Source organism: Pristiophorus japonicus, chromosome 6 (genome assembly GCF_044704955.1).
Source record: "Pristiophorus japonicus isolate sPriJap1 chromosome 6, sPriJap1.hap1, whole genome shotgun sequence".
In the NCBI taxonomy this organism is placed as follows: domain Eukaryota; kingdom Metazoa; phylum Chordata; class Chondrichthyes; family Pristiophoridae; genus Pristiophorus; species Pristiophorus japonicus.
The window spans coordinates 232,592,818-232,610,333 of record NC_091982.1 but is presented as its reverse complement, the minus strand read 5'-3'; the positions used below and the strand labels follow the sequence as shown (position 1 = coordinate 232,610,333).

General features: G+C 45.2%; 1 protein-coding gene across 9 annotated transcripts in view; it reads right to left on the bottom strand.

Moving 5' to 3' along the window:
• hps3 (HPS3 biogenesis of lysosomal organelles complex 2 subunit 1) overlaps nucleotides 1–17,516 on the bottom strand; it is a 119,362-nt gene that overhangs the window by 31,023 nt on the left and 70,823 nt on the right. The window lies entirely within an intron of this gene.

Below are 17,516 nucleotides of genomic sequence, written 5' to 3'. Positions count from 1 at the left end.
TGGGGAGTCACTCACTAACACTGGGTTTTTCAATGGAACGCATTCACTCACGAACACTGGGTGTTTCAATGGACAGTCACTCACTTACACTGGGTGTTTCAATGGAGTGCAGTCACTCACTAACACTGAATGTTTCAATGGGCAGTCAGTCACTAACACTGGGTGTTCCAATGGGCAATCACTCACTAACATGGGTGTTTCAATGGGGTGCAGTCACTCACTAACACTGAATGTTTCAATGGGCAGTCAGTCAGTAACACTGGGTGTTCCAATGGGTAATCACTCACTAACATGGGTGTTTCAATGGGGTGCAGTCACTCACTAACACTGGGTGTTTCAATGGAACGCACTCACTCACTAACACTGAGTGTTTCAATAGGCAGTCACTCGCCAACACTGGGTGTTTCAATGGACCACAGTCACTCAATAACACTGAATGTTTCAATGGGCAATCAGTCACTAACACTGGGTGTTCCAATGGGCAATCACTCACTAACATGGGTGTTTCAATGGGGTGCAGTCACTCACTAATACTGAGTGTTTCAATGGAACACAGTCACTCACGAACACTGGGTGTTTCAATGGAATGCAGTCAGTCACCAACACTGGGTGTTTCAATGGAATGCCGTCACTCACTAACACGGGTGTTTCAGTGGGCAGTCACTCACTAAAACTGGGTGTTTCAATGGGCAGTCACTCACTAACACTGAATGTATCAATGGGCAGTCACTCACTAACAATATGTGTTTCAATGGAATTGCAGTCACTCACTAACACTGGGAGTTTCAATCGAACGCATTCACTTACTAACACTGGGCGTTTTAATGAAACATAGTCACTCACTGACACTGAGTGTTTCAATGGGACATAGTCACTCACTAACACTGGGTGTTTCAATGGGGAGTCAGTCACCAACACGGGGTGTTTCAATGGGCAGTCACTCACTAACACTGGGTGTTTCAATGGAATGCAGTCAGTCACTAACACTGAGTGTTTCAATGGGCAGTCACTCACTAACACTGAGTGTTTCAATGGAACACAGTCACTCACTAACACTGAGTGTTTCAATGGGCAGTCAGTCACTAACACTGGGTGTTTCAATGGACAGTCAGTCACTTACACTGGGTGTTTCAATGGAGTGCAGTCACTCACTAACACTGAATGTTTCAATGGGCAGTCAGTCACTAACACTGGGTGTTTCAATGGGCAATCACTCACTAACATGGGTGTTTCAATGGAATGCAGTTAGTCACGAACACGGGGTGTTTCAATGGGCAGTCACTCACTAACACTGGGTGATTCAATCGAACGCAGTCAGTCACTAACACTGCGTGTTTCAATGGAACGCAGTCACTTACTAACACTGGGTGTTTCAATGGAACGCAGTCACTCACTAACACTGGGTGTTTCAATGGAACACTGACACTCACGAACACTGGGTGTTTCAATGGACAGTCAGTCACTCACTAACATTGAGTGTTTCAATGGGCAGTCACTCACTAACACTGGGTGTTTCAATGGGCAGTCAGTCATTAACACTGGTTGTTTCAATGGGCAGTCACTCACTTACACTGGCTGTTTCAATGGAACGCAGTCACTCACGAACACTGGGTGTTTCAATGGAACGCAGTCACTCACTAACACTGGGTGTTTCAATGGGCAGTCAGTCACTAACATTGGGTGTTTCAATGGAATGCAGTCAGTCACTAACACTGGGTGTTTCAATGGAATGCAGTCAGTCACTAACACTGGGTGTTTTCAATGGAACGCAGTCACTCACTAAAACTGAGTGTTTCAATGGAATGCAGTCACTCACTAAGACTGGGTGATTCAATGGAACATAGTCACTCACTAACACTGGGTGTTTCAATGGGCAGCCACTCACTTACACTGGGTGTTTCAATGGAACGCAGTCAGTGACTAACACTGCGTGTTTCAATGGGCAGTCACTCACTAACACTGGGTGTTTCAATGGAACGCAGTCACTCACTAACACTGGGTGTTTCAATGGGCAGTCAGTCACTTACATTGGGTGTTTCAATGGAACGAAGTCACTCACGAACACTGGGTGTTTCAATGGAACGCAGTCAGTGACTAACACTGCGTGTTTCAATGGGCAGTCACTCACTAACACTGGGTGTTTCAATGGAACGCAGTCACTCACTAACACTGGGTGTTTCAATGGGCAGTCAGTCACTTACATTGGGTGTTTCAATGGAACGAAGTCACTCACGAACACTGGGTGTTTCAATGGAATGCAGTTACTCACCAACACTGGGTGTTTCAATGGAATGCAGTCACTCACTAACACGGGTGTTTCAGTGGGCAGTCACTCACTAAAACTGGGTGTTTCAATGGGCAGTCACTCACTAACACTGAATGTATCAATGCGCAGTCAGTCACTAACACTGGGTGTTTCAATGGAACGCAGTCAGTCACTAACACTGGGTGTTTCAATGGAATGCAGTCACTCACTTACACTGGGTGTTTCAATGGAACGCAGTCAGTGACTAACACTGCGTGTTTCAATGGGCAGTCACTCACTAACACTGGGTGTTTCAATGGAACGCAGTCACTCACTAACACTGGGTGTTTCAATGGGCAGTCAGTCACTTACATTGGGTGTTTCAATGGAACGAAGTCACTCACGAACACTGGGTGTTTCAATGGAATGCAGTTACTCACCAACACTGGGTGTTTCAATGGAATGCAGTCACTCACTAACACGGGTGTTTCAGTGGGCAGTCACTCACTAAAACTGGGTGTTTCAATGGGCAGTCACTCACTAACACTGAATGTATCAATGCGCAGTCAGTCACTAACACTGGGTGTTTCAATGGAACGCAGTCAGTCACTAACACTGGGTGTTTCAATGGAATACAGTCAGTCATGAAGACAGTGTTTCAATGGAACGCAGTCACTCACTAATACTGAGTGTTTCAATGGAACGCAGTCACTCACTAACACTGGGTGTTTCAATGGGCAGTTACTCACTAACACTGAGTGTTTCAATGGATCGCAGTCATTCACTAATAAAGGATGTTTCAATGGGCAGTCAGTCACTAACACTGAGTGTTTCAATGGGCAGTCACTCACTAACACTGGGTGTTTCAATGGGCAGTCACTCACTAACACTGGGTGTTTCAATGGAACGCAGTCACTCACTAACACTGGGTGTTTCAATGGACCACAGTCTCTCACTAACACTGGGCGTTTCAAAGGAACACAGTCAGTGACTAACACTGGGTGTTTCAATGGGCAGTCACTCACGAACACTGGGTGTTTCAATGGAACACAGTCACTCACTAACACTGGGTGTTTCAATGGGCAATCAGTCGCTTACATTGGGTGTTTCATAGGAACGCAGTCACTCACGAACACTGGGTGTTTCAATGGAATTCAGTCACTCACTAACACTGGGTGTTTCAATGGAATTCAGTCACTCACTAACACTGGGTGTTTCAATGGAATTCAGTCACTCACTAACTCTGGGTGTTTCAATGGAATTCAGTCACTCACTAACTCTGGGTGTTTCAATGGAACGCAGCCACTCACTAACACTGGGTGTTTCAATGGAACGCACTCACTCACTAACACTGAGTGTTTCAATGGGCAGTCAGTCACTAACACTGGGTGTTTCAATGGAACACAGTCACTCACTAACACTGGGTGTTTCAATGGAATGCAGTCAGTCACTAACACTGAGTGTTTCAATGGGCAGTCAGTCACGAACACTGGGTGTTTCAATGGAACACAGTCACTCACTAACACTGGGTGTTTCAATGGAATGCAGTCAGTCACTAACACTGAGTGTTTCAATGGGCAGTCAGTCACGAACACTGGGTGTTTCAATGGGCAATCACTCACTAACATGGGTGTTTTAATGGGGTGCAGTCACTCACTAACACTGCGTGTTTCAATGGACAGTCACTCACGAACACTGGGTTTTTCAACGGGCAGTCACTCACTAACACTGGGTGTTTCAATGGAACGCAGTCACTTACTAACACTGGGTGTTTCAATGGAACACTGACACTCACGAACACGGGGTGTTTCAATGGAATGCAGTCAGTCACTAGCACTGCGTGTTTCAAAGGAATGCAGTCAGTCACTAACACTGGGTGTTTCAATGGAATGCAGTCACTCACTAACTCTGGGTGTTTCAATGGAACGCAGCCACTCACTAACACTGGGTGTTTCAATGGAACGCACTCACTCACTAACACTGCGTGTTTCAATAGTATGCAGTCACGCACTAACACTGAGTGTTTCAATGGAACGCAGTCAGTCAGTAACATTGGGTGTTTCAATGGAATGCAGTCAGTCACGAACACTGGGTGTTTCAATGGAACGCAGTCACTCACTAACATTGGGTGTTTCAATGGAATGCAGTCAGTCACTAACACTGGGTGTTTCAATGGAATGCAGTCAGTCACTAACACTGAGTGTTTCAATAGAATGCAGTCAGTCACTAACACTGAGTGTTTCAATGGAATGCAGTCAGTCACTAATACTGGGTGTTTCAATGGAATGCAGTAAGTCACTAACATTGGGTGTTTCAATGGAATGCAGTCACTCACTAACATTGGGTGTTTCAATGGGCAGTCACTCACTAACACTGCGTGTTTCAATGGAATGCAGTCAGTCACTAACACTGGGTGTTTCAATGGACCACAGTCACTCACTAACACTGGGTGTTTCAATGGAACGCAGTCACTCACTAAAACTGGGTGTTTCAATGGGCAGTCACTCACTAATACTGAGTGTGTCAATGGGCAGTCACTCACTAACACTGATTGTTTCAATGGGCAGTCACTAACACTGGGTGTTTCAATGGAACACAGTCAGTCACTAACACTGGGTGTTTCAATCGAATGCAGTCAGTCACTATCACTGCGTGTTTCAATGGAACGCAGTCAGTCACGAACACTGAGTGTTTCAATGGGGAGTCACTCACTAACATGGGTGTTTCAATGGGATGCAGTCACTCACTAAAACTGGGTGTTTCAATGGGGAGTCACTCACTAATACTGGGTATTTCAATGATTCGCAGTCAGTCACTAACACTGGGTGTTTCAATGGGCAGTTACTCACTAACACTGGTTGTTTCAATGGGCAGTCAGTCACTAACACTGGGTGTTTCAATCGAGTGCAGTCACTCACTAACGCTGGGTGTTTCAATGGAACGCAGTCAGTCACTAACACTGGGTGTTTCAATCGAATGCAGTCAGTCACTATCACTGCGTGTTTCAATGGAACGCAGTCAGTCACGAACACGGAGTATTTCAATGGGAAGTCACTCACTAACACTGGGTGTTTCAATGGAACGCAGTCACTAACTAACACTGGATGTTTCAATGGACAGTTACTCACTAACACTGGGTGTTTCAATGGAACGCAGTCACTCACTAACACTGGTTGTTTCAATGGGCAGTCAGTCACTAACACTGGGTCTTTCAATCGAGTGCAGTCACTCACTAACGCTGGGTGTTTCAATGGAACGCAGTCACTCACTAACACGGAGTGTTTCAATGGGCAGTCAGTCACTAACATTGGGTGTTTCAATGGACAGTCACTCACTTAAACTGGGTGTTTCAATGGAGTGCAGTCACTCACGAACACTGAATGTTTCAATGGGCAGTCAGTCACTAACACTGGGTGTTTCAATGGGCAATCACTCACTAACATGGGTGTTTCAATGGGGTGCAGTCACTCACTAACACTGGATGTTTCAATGGACAGTCACTCACGAACACTGGGTGTTTCAATGGAACGCAGTCACTCACTAACACTGGGTGTTTCAATGGAACGCAGTCACTCACTACCACTGAGTGTTTCAATCAGGAGTCACTCACTAACACTGGGTGTTTCAATGGGCAGTCACTCACTAACACTGATTGTTTCAATGGGCAGTCACTAACACTGGGTGTTTCAATCGAATGCAGTCAGTCACTATCACTGCGTGTTTCAATGGAACGCAGTCAGTCACGAACACTGAGTGTTTCAATGGGCAGTCACTCACGAACACTGAGTGTTTCAATAGAACACAGTCACTCACTAACACTGGGTGTTTCAATGGAACGCAGTCACTCACTAACACTGAGTGTTTCAATGGGGAGTCACTCACTAACATGGGTGTTTCAATGGGATGCAGTCACTCACTAACACTGGGTGTTTCAATGGGGAGTCACTCACTAACACTGGGTATTTCAATGATTCGCAGTCACTCACTAACACTGGGTGTTTCAATCGAATGCAGTCAGTCACTAACACTGCGTGTTTCAATGGGCAGTAACTCACTAACACTGAGTGTTTCAATGGGCAGTCACTCACTAACACTGCGTGTTTCAATGGAACGCACTCACTCACTAACACTGCGTGTTTCAATGGGCAGTAACTCACTAACACTGAGTGTTTCAATGGGCAGTCACTCACTAACACTGCGTGTTTCAATGGTATGCAGTCACGCACTAACACTGGGTGTTTCAATGGAACGCAGTCAGTCAGTAACACTGGGTGTATCAATGGAATGCAGTCAGTCACTAACACTGGGTGTTTCAATGGAACACATTCAGTCACTAACACTGGGTGTTTCAATGGAACACAGTCAGTCACTAACACTGAGTGTTTCAATGGGCAGTCACTCACTAACACTGGGTGTTTCAATGGTATGCAGTCAGTCACTAACACTGGGTGTTTCAATGGAACACAGTCAGTCACTAACACTGAGTGTTTCAATGGAATGCAGTAAGTCACTAACATTGGGTGTTTCAATGGAATGCAGTCACTCACTAACATTGGGTGTTTCAATGGAACGCAGTCAGTCAGTAACACTGGGTGTTTCAATGGAATGCAGTCAGTCACTAACACTGGGTGTTTCAATGGAACACATTCAGTCACTAAAACTGGGTGTTTCAATGGAACACAGTCAGTCACTAACACTGGGTGTTTCAATGGAACGCAGTCACTCACTATCACTGGGTGTTTCAATGGGCAGTCAGTCACTAACACTGGGTGTTTCAATGGAATGCAGTCAGTCACGAACACTGGGTGTTTCAATGGAATGCAGTCACTCACTAATACTGGGTGTTTCAATGGAATGCAGTAAGTCACTAACATTGGGTGTTTCAATGGAATGCAGTCACTCACTAACATTGGGTGTTTCAATGGGCAGTCACTCACTAAGTGCGTGTTTCAATGGAATGCAGTCAGTCACTAACACTGGGTGTTTCAATGGACCACAGTCACTCACTAACACTGGGTGTTTCAATGGAACGCAGTCAGTCACTAACACGAGGTGTTTCAATGGGAAGTCACTCACTAACACTGGGTGTTTCAATGGGCAGTCAGTCACTCATGAACATTAAGTGTTTCAATGGGCAATCACTCACTAACACTGGGTGTTTCAATGGGCAGTCACTCACTAACACTGCGTGTTTCAATGGAACGCAGTCACTCACTAACACTGGGTGTTTCAATGGAACGCAGTCAATTACTAACACTGGGTGTTTCAATGGAACGCAGTCACTCACTACCACTGAGTGTTTCAATCGGGAGTCACTCACTAACACTGGGTGTTTCAATGGAACGCAGTCAGTCACTAACACGGGGTGTTTAATGCGGAGTCACTCACTAACACTGGGTGTTTCAATGGAATGCAGTCAGTCACTAACACTGAGTGTTTCAATGGGCAGTCACTCACTAACACTGAGTGTTTCAATGGGCAGTCACTCACTAACACTGAGTGTTTCAATGGAACGCAGTCACTCACAAACATTGGGTGTTTCAATGGAATGCAGTAAGTCACTAACATTGGGTGTTTCAATGGAACGCAGACACTCATTAACACTGGGTATTTCAATGGAACGCAGCCACTCACTAACACTGGGTGTTTCAATGGAACGCAGTCACTCACTAACACTGGGTGTTTCAATGGAATGCAGTCAGTCACTAACACTGAGTGTTTCAATGGGCAGTCACTCACTAACACTGAGTGTTTCAATGGAATGCAGTCAGTCACTAACATTGGGTGTTTCAATGGAATGCAGTAAGTCACTAACATTGGGTGTTTCAATGGAACGCAGACACTCACTAACACTGGGTATTTCAATGGAACGCAGCCACTCACTAACACTGGGTGTTTCAATGGAACGCAGTCACTCACTAACACTGGGTGTTTCAATGGAATGCAGTCAGTCACTAACACTGGGTGTTTCAATGGAACGCGGTCAGTCACTAACATTGGGTGTTTCAATGGAATGCAGTCAGTCACTAACACTGGGTGTTTCAATGGAATGCAGTCACTCATTAATACTGGGTGTTTCAATGGAATGCAGTCAGTCACTAGCATTGGGTGTTTCAATGGAATGCAGTCACTCACTAACATTGGGTGTTTCAATGGAATGCTGTCACTCAATAACACTGGGTGTTTCAATGGAACGCAGTCACTCACTAACACAGTGTTTCAATGGGCAGTCAGTCACTAACACTGGGTGTTTCAATGGAACACAGTCAGTCACGAACACTGGGTGTTTCAATGGGCAGTCACTCACTAACACTGGGTGTTTCAATGGAACGCAGTCACTCACTATCACTGGGTGTTTCAATGGGCAGTCAGTCACTAACACTGGGTGTTTCAATGGAACACAGTCAGTCACTAACACTGAGTGTTTCAATGGAATGCAGTCACTCACTAATACTGGGTGTTTCAATGGAATGCAGTAAGTCACTAACATTGGGTGTTTCAATGGAATGCAGTCACTCACTAACATTGGGTGTTTCAATGGGCAGTCACTCACTAACACTGCGTGTTTCAATGGAATGCAGTCAGTCACTAACACTGGGTGTTTCAATGGACCACAGTCACTCACTAACACTGGGTGTTTCAATGGAACGCAGTCAGTCACTAACACGAGGTGTTTCAATGGGAAGTCACTCACTAACACTGGGTGTTTCAATGGGCAGTCAGTCACTCATGAACATTGAGTGTTTCAATGGGCAGTCACTCACTAACATTGGGTGTTTCAATGGGCAGTCACTCACTATCACTGCGTGTTTCAATGGAACGCAGTCACTCACTAACACTGGGTGTTTCAATGGAACGCAGTCAATTACTAACACTGGGTGTTTCAATGGAACGCAGTCACTCACTACCACTGAGTGTTTCAATCGGGAGTCACTCACTAACACTGGGTGTTTCAATGGAACGCAGTCAGTCACTAACACGAGGTGTTTAATGCGGAGTCACTCACTAACACTGGGTGTTTCAATGGAATGCAGTCAGTCACTAACACTGAGTGTTTCAATGGGCAGTCACTCACTAACACTGAGTGTTTCAATGGGCAGTCACTCACTAACACTGAGTGTTTCAATGGAACGCAGTCAGTCACTAACACTGGATGTTTCAATGGAACACAGTCAGTCACGAACACTGGGTGTTTCAAAGACAGTCACTCACTAACACTGAGTGTTTCAATGGGCAGTCACTCACGAACACTGCGTGTTTCAATGGAATGCAGTCAGTCACTAAAACTGGGTGTTTCAATGGGCAGTCACTCACTAATACTGAGTGTGTCAATGGGCAGTCACTCACTAACACTGATTGTTTCAATGGGCAGTCAGTCACTAACACTGGGTGTTTCAATGGAACACAGTCAGTCACTAACACTGGGTGTTTCAATGGAACACAGTCAGTCACGAACACTGAGTGTTTCAATGGGCAGTCAGTCACTAACACTGGGTGTTTCAATGGTATGCAGTCACGCACTAACACTGGGTGTTTCAATGGGGAGTCACTCACTAACACTGGGTATTTCAATGATTCGCAGTCAGTCACTAACACGGAGTATTTCAATGGGAAGTCACTCACTAACACTGGGTGTTTCAATGGAACGCAGTCATTAACCAACAGTGAGTGTTTCAATGGAACGCAGTCACTCACTAACACTGGGTGTTTCAATGGGCAGTTACTCACTAACATTGGGTGTTTCAATGGAACGCAGTCACTCACTAACACTGGTTGTTTCAATGGGCAGTCAGTCACTAACACTGGGTGTTTCAATCGAGTGCAGTCACTCACTAACACTGGGTGTTTCAATGGAACGCAGTCAGTCACTAACACTGGGTGTTTCAATGGAATGCAGTCAGTCACTAGCACTGGGTGTTTCAATGGAATGCAGTCAATCACTAACACTGGGTGTTTCAATGGAATGCAGTAAGTCACTAACATTGGGTGTTTCAATGGAACGCAGACACTCACTAACACTGGGTATTTCAATGGAACACAATCAGTCACTAACACTGGGTGTTTCAATGGAATGCAGTCACTCACTAACTCTGGGTGTTTCAATGGAACGCAGCCACTCACCAACACTGGGTGTTTCAATGGAACGCACTCACTCACGAACACTGAGTGTTTCAATGGGCAGTCAGTCACTAACACTGGGTGTTTCAATGGAACACAGTCACTCACTAACACTGGGTGTTTCAATGGAACGCACTCACTCACTAACACTGGGTGTTTCAATGGAACACAGTCACTCACGAACACTGGGTGTTTCAATGGAACGCAGTCACTCACTAACACTGAGTGTTTCAATGGGCAGTCAGTCACTAACATTGGGTGTTTCAATGGACAGTCACTCACTTAAACTGGGTGTTTCAATGGAGTGCAGTCACTCACGAACACTGAATGTTTCAATGGGCAGTCAGTCACTAACACTGGGTGTTTCAATGGGCAATCACTCACTAACATGGGTGTTTCAATGGGGTGCAGTCACTCACTAACACTGGGTGTTTCAATGGACAGTCACTCACTAACACTGGGTTTTTCAATGGGCAGTCACTCAGTAACACTGGGTGTTTCAATGGAACGCAGTCACTCACGAACAGTGAGTGTTTCAATGGAACGCAGTCAGTCACTAACACGAGGTGTTTTATTGGGAAGTCACTCACTAACACTGGGTGTTTCAATGGGCAGTCAGTCACTCATGAACATTGAGTGTTTCAATGGGCAGTCACTCACGAACACTGGGTGTTTCAATGGAACGCAGTCACTCACTAACACTGGGTGTTTCAATGGAACGCAGTCACTCACTAACACTGGGTGTTTCAATGGAACGCAGTCACTTACTAACACTGGGTGTTTCAATGGGCAGTCACTCACTACCACTGGGTATTTCAATGGACAGTCACTCACTAACACTGAGTGTTTCAATGGAACGCAGTCACTCACTAACACTGGGTGTTTCAATCGAATGCAGTCAGTCACTAACACTGCGTGTTTCAATGGAACGCAGTCTGTCACCAACACTGAGTGTTTCAATGGGCAGTCACTCACTAACACTGCGTGTTTCAATGGAATGCAGTCAGTCACTAACATTGGGTGTTTCAATGGAATGCAGTAAGTCACTAACATTGGGTGTTTCAATGGAATGCAGACACTCACTAACACTGGGTATTTCAATGGAACGCAGTCTCTCACTAACACTGGGTGTTTCAATGGAACGCAGTCACTCACCAACATTGGGTGTTTCAATGGAATGCAGTCAGTCACTAACACTGGGTGTTTCAGTGGAATGCAGACACTCACTCACACTGAGTGTTTCAATGGGCAGTCACTCACTAACACTGCGTGTTTCAATGGAATGCAGTCAGTCACTAACACTGGGTATTTCAATGGAAAGCAGTCACTCACTAACAATGGGTGTTTCAATGGAATGCAGTCAGTCACTAACACTGGGTGTTTCAATGGAACGCAGTCACTCACTAACATTGGGTGTTTCAATGGAATGCAGTCAGTCACTAACACTGGGTGTTTCAATGGAATGCAGTCACTCGCTAATACTAGGTGTTTCAATGGAATGCAGTAAGTCACTAACATTGGGTGTTTCAATGGAATGCAGTCACTCACTAACATTGGGTGTTACAATGGGCAGTCACTCACTAACACTGCGTGTTTCAATGGAATGCAGTCAGTCACTAACACTGGGTGTTTCAATGGACCACTGTCACTCACTAACACTGGGTGTTTCAATGGAACGCAGTCACTCACTAAAACTGGGTGTTTCAATGGGCAGTCACTCACTAATACTGAGTGTGTCAATGGGCAGTCACTCACTAACACTGATTGTTTCAATGGGCAGTCAGTCACTAACACTGAGTGTTTCAATGGAACGCAGTCACTCACGAACAGTGAGTGTTTCAATGGGCAGTCAGTCACTAATATTGGGTGTTTCAATGGACAGTCACTCACTAACACTGGGTGTTTCAATGGAACACTGACACTCACGAACACTGGGTGTTTCAATGGGCAGTCAGTCACTCACTAACATTGAGTGTTTCAATGGGCAGTCACTCACGAACACTGAGTGTTTCAATAGAACACAGTCACTCACTAACACTGGGTGTTTCAATGGAACGCACTCACTCACGAACACTGAGTGTTTCAATGGAACACAGTCACTCACTAACACTGGGTGTTTCAATGGAACGCAGTCACTCACGAACACTGAGTGTTTCAATGGGGAGTCACTCACTAACACTGGGTATTTCAATGATTCGTAGTCAGTCACTAACACGGAGTATTTCAATGGGAAGTCACTCACTAACACTGGGTGTTTCAATGGAACGCAGTCAGTCACTAACACTGGGTGTTTCAATGGAATGCAGTAAGTCACTAACATTGGGTGTTTCAATGGAATGCAGACACTCACTAACACTGGGTATTTCAATGGAACGCAGTCTCTCACTAACACTGGGTGTTTCAATGGAACGCAGTCACTCACCAACATTGGGTGTTTCAATGGAATGCAGTCAGTCACTAACACTGGGTGTTTCAGTGGAATGCAGACACTCACTCACACTGAGTGTTTCAATGGGCAGTCACTCACTAACACTGCGTGTTTCAATGGAATGCAGTCAGTCACTAACACTGGGTATTTCAATGGAAAGCAGTCACTCACTAACAATGGGTGTTTCAATGGAATGCAGTCAGTCACTAACACTGGGTGTTTCAATGGAACGCAGTCACTCACTAACATTGGGTGTTTCAATGGAATGCAGTCAGTCACTAACACTGGGTGTTTCAATGGAATGCAGTCACTCGCTAATACTAGGTGTTTCAATGGAATGCAGTAAGTCACTAACATTGGGTGTTTCAATGGAATGCAGTCACTCACTAACATTGGGTGTTACAATGGGCAGTCACTCACTAACACTGCGTGTTTCAATGGAATGCAGTCAGTCACTAACACTGGGTGTTTCAATGGACCACTGTCACTCACTAACACTGGGTGTTTCAATGGAACGCAGTCACTCACTAAAACTGGGTGTTTCAATGGGCAGTCACTCACTAATACTGAGTGTGTCAATGGGCAGTCACTCACTAACACTGATTGTTTCAATGGGCAGTCAGTCACTAACACTGAGTGTTTCAATGGAACGCAGTCACTCACGAACAGTGAGTGTTTCAATGGGCAGTCAGTCACTAATATTGGGTGTTTCAATGGACAGTCACTCACTAACACTGGGTGTTTCAATGGAACACTGACACTCACGAACACTGGGTGTTTCAATGGGCAGTCAGTCACTCACTAACATTGAGTGTTTCAATGGGCAGTCACTCACGAACACTGAGTGTTTCAATAGAACACAGTCACTCACTAACACTGGGTGTTTCAATGGAACGCACTCACTCACGAACACTGAGTGTTTCAATGGAACACAGTCACTCACTAACACTGGGTGTTTCAATGGAACGCAGTCACTCACGAACACTGAGTGTTTCAATGGGGAGTCACTCACTAACACTGGGTATTTCAATGATTCGTAGTCAGTCACTAACACGGAGTATTTCAATGGGAAGTCACTCACTAACACTGGGTGTTTCAATGGAACGCAGTCAGTCACTAACACTGGGTGTTTCAATGGAATGCAGTCAGTCACTAGCACTGGGTGTTTCAACGGAATGCAGTCAGTCACTAACACTGGGTGTTCCAATGGAACGCAGTCACTCACTAACACTGGGTGTTTCAATGGGCAGTCAGTCACTAACACTGGGTGTTTCAATGGAACACAGTCACTCACGAACACTGGGTGTTTCAATGGAACGCAGTCACTCACTAACACTGAGTGTTTCAATGGGCAGTCAGTCACTAACATTGGGTGTTTCAATGGACAGTCACTCACTTAAACTGGGTGTTTCAATGGAGTGCAGTCACTCACGAACACTGAATGTTTCAATGGGCAGTCAGTCACTAACACTGGGTGTTTCAATGGGCAATCACTCACTAACATGGGTGTTTCAATGGGGTGCAGTCACTCACTAACACTGGGTGTTTCAATGGACAGTCACTCACTAACACTGAGTGTTTCAATGGGCAGTCACTCACTAACACTGCGTGTTTCAATGGAATGCAGTCAGTCACTAACATTGGGTGTTTCAATGGAATGCAGTAAGTCACTAACATTGGGTGTTTCAATGGAACGCAGCCACTCACTAACACTGGGTGTTTCAATGGAACGCACTCACTCACTAACACTGAGTGTTTCAATGGGCAGTCACTCACTAACACTGCGTGTTTCAAAGGAACGCAGTCACTCACTAAAACTGGGTATTTCAATGGAACGCAGTCACTCACTCACATTGGGTGTTTCAATGGGCAGTCAGTCACTAACACTGAGTGTTTCAATGGGCAGTAACTCACTAACACTGGGTGTTTCAATGGTATGCAGTCACGCACTAACACTGGGTGTTTCAATGGAACGCAGTCAGTCAGTAACACTGGGTGTTTCAATGGAATGCAGTCAGTCACTAACACTGGGTGTTTCAATGGAACGCAGTCACTTACTAACACTGGGTATTTCAATGGAACGCAGTCACTCACTAACACTGGGTGTTTCAATGGAACGCAGTCACTCACTAACATTGGGTGTTTCAATGAAATGCAGTCAGTAACTAACACTGGGTGTTTCAATGGAATGCAGTCACTCACTCATACTGGGTGTTTCAATGGAATGCTGTAAGTCACTAACATTGGGTGTTTCAATGGAATGCAGTCACTCACTAACATTGGGTGTTTCAATGGAACGCAGTCACTCAATAACATTGGGTGTTTCAATGGAATGCAGTCAGTCACTAACTCTGGGTGTTTCAATGGAATGCAGTCAGTCACTAACACTGGGTGTTTCAATGGAACGCAGTCACTCACTAACATTGGGTGTTTCAATGGAATGCAGTCAGTCACTAACACTGGGTGTTTCAATGGAATGCTGTCACTCACTAACACTGGGTGTTTCAATGGAATGCAGTCACTCACTAACACTGAGTGTTTCAATGGGCAGTCAGTCACTCACACTGGGTGTTTCAATGGAACACAGTCAGTCACTAACACTGGGTGTTTCAATGGAACACAGTCAGTCACTAACACTGGGTGTTTCAATGGGCAGTCACTCACTAACACTGAGCGTTTCAATGGGCAGTCACTCACTAACACTGCGTGTTTCAATGGAATGCAGTCAGTCACCAACACTGGGTGTTTCAATGGAACGCAGTCACTCACTAAAACTGGGTGTTTCAATGGGCAGTCACTCACTAACACTGAATGTGTCAATGGGCAGTTACTCATTAACACTGGGTGTTTCAATAGGCAGTCACTCACTAACACTGAGTGTTTCAATGGAATGCAGTCACTCACTAACACTGAGTGTTTCAATGGGTAGTCACTCACTAACACTGGGTGTTTCAATGGGAAGTCACTCACTAACACTGAGTGTTTCAATGGGCAGTCAGTCACTTACATTGGGTGTTTCAATGGAACGCAGTCACTCACGAACACTGGGTGTTTCAATGGAATGCAGTCAGTCACCAACACTGGGTGTTTCAATGGAATGCAGTCACTCACTAACACGGGTGTTTCAGTGGGCAGTCACTCACTAAAACTGGGTGTTTCAATGGGCAGTCACTCACTAACACTGAATGTATCAATGGGCAGTCACTCACTTACACTGGGTGTTTCAATGGAATGCAGTCAGTCAGTAACACTGGAGATTTCAATGGGCAGTCAGTCACTTGCATTGGGTGTTTCAATGGAACGCAGTCACTCACGAGCACTGGGTGTTTCAATGGAACGCAGTCACTCACTAACACTGGGTGTTTCAATGGGCAGTCAGTCACTTGCAGTGGGTGTTTCAATGGAATGCAGTCAGTCACCAACACTGGGTGTTTCAATGGAATGCAGTCACTAACACTGGGTGTTTCAATGGAATGCAGTCAGTCACTAACACTGGGTGTTTCAATGGAATGCAGTCAGTCACTAACACTGAGTGTTTCAATGGGCAGTCACTCACTAACACTGAGTGTTTCAATGGGCAGTCACTCACTAACACTGCGTGTTTCAATGGAATGCAGTCAGTCACTAACACTGGGTGTTTCAATGGAACGCAGTCACTCACTAAAACTGGGTGTTTCAATGGGCAGTCACTCACGAACACTGGGTGTTTCAATAGGCAGTCACTCACGAACACTGGGTGTTTCAATGGAACGCAGTCACTCACTAACACTGAGTGTTTCAATGGAATGCAGTCACTCACTAACACTGAGTGTTTCAATGGGTCGTCACTCACTAACACTGGGTGTTTCAATGGGAAGTCACTCACTTACACTGGGTATTTCAATGGGCAGTCACTCACTAACACTGGGTGTTTCAATGGAACGCAGTCACTCACTAAAACTGGGTATTTCAATGGAACGCAGTCACTCACTCACACTGGGTGTTTCAATGGGCAGTCAGTCACTAACACTGAGTGTTTCAATGGGCAGTAAGTCACTAACACTGGGTGTTTCAATGGTGTGCAGTCACGCACTAACACTGGGTGTTTCAATGGAACGCAGTCAGTCAGTAACACTGGGTGTTTCAATGGAATGCAGTCAGTCACTAACACTGGGTGTTTCAATGGAACGCAGTCACTTACTAACACTGGGTATTTCAATGGAACGCAGTCACTCACTAACACTGGGTGTTTCAATGGAACGCAGTCACTCACTAACATTGGGTGTTTCAATGAAATGCAGTCAGTAACTAACACTGGGTGTTTCAATGGAATGCAGTCACTCACTCATACTGGGTGTTTCAATGGAATGCTGTAAGTCACTAACATTGGGTGTTTCAATGGAATGCAGTCACTCACTAACATTGGGTGTTTCAATGGAACGCAGTCACTCAATAACATTGGGTGTTTCAATGGAATGCAGTCAGTCACTAACTCTGGGTGTTTCAATGGAATGCAGTCAGTCACTAACACTGGGTGTTTCAATGGAACGCAGTCACTCACTAACATTGGGTGTTTCAATGGAATGCAGTCAGTCACTAACACTGGGTGTTTCAATGGAATGCTGTCACTCACTAACACTGGGTGTTTCAATGGAATGCAGTCACTCACTAACACTGAGTGTTTCAATGGGCAGTCAGTCACTCACACTGGGTGTTTCAATGGAACACAGTCAGTCACTAACACTG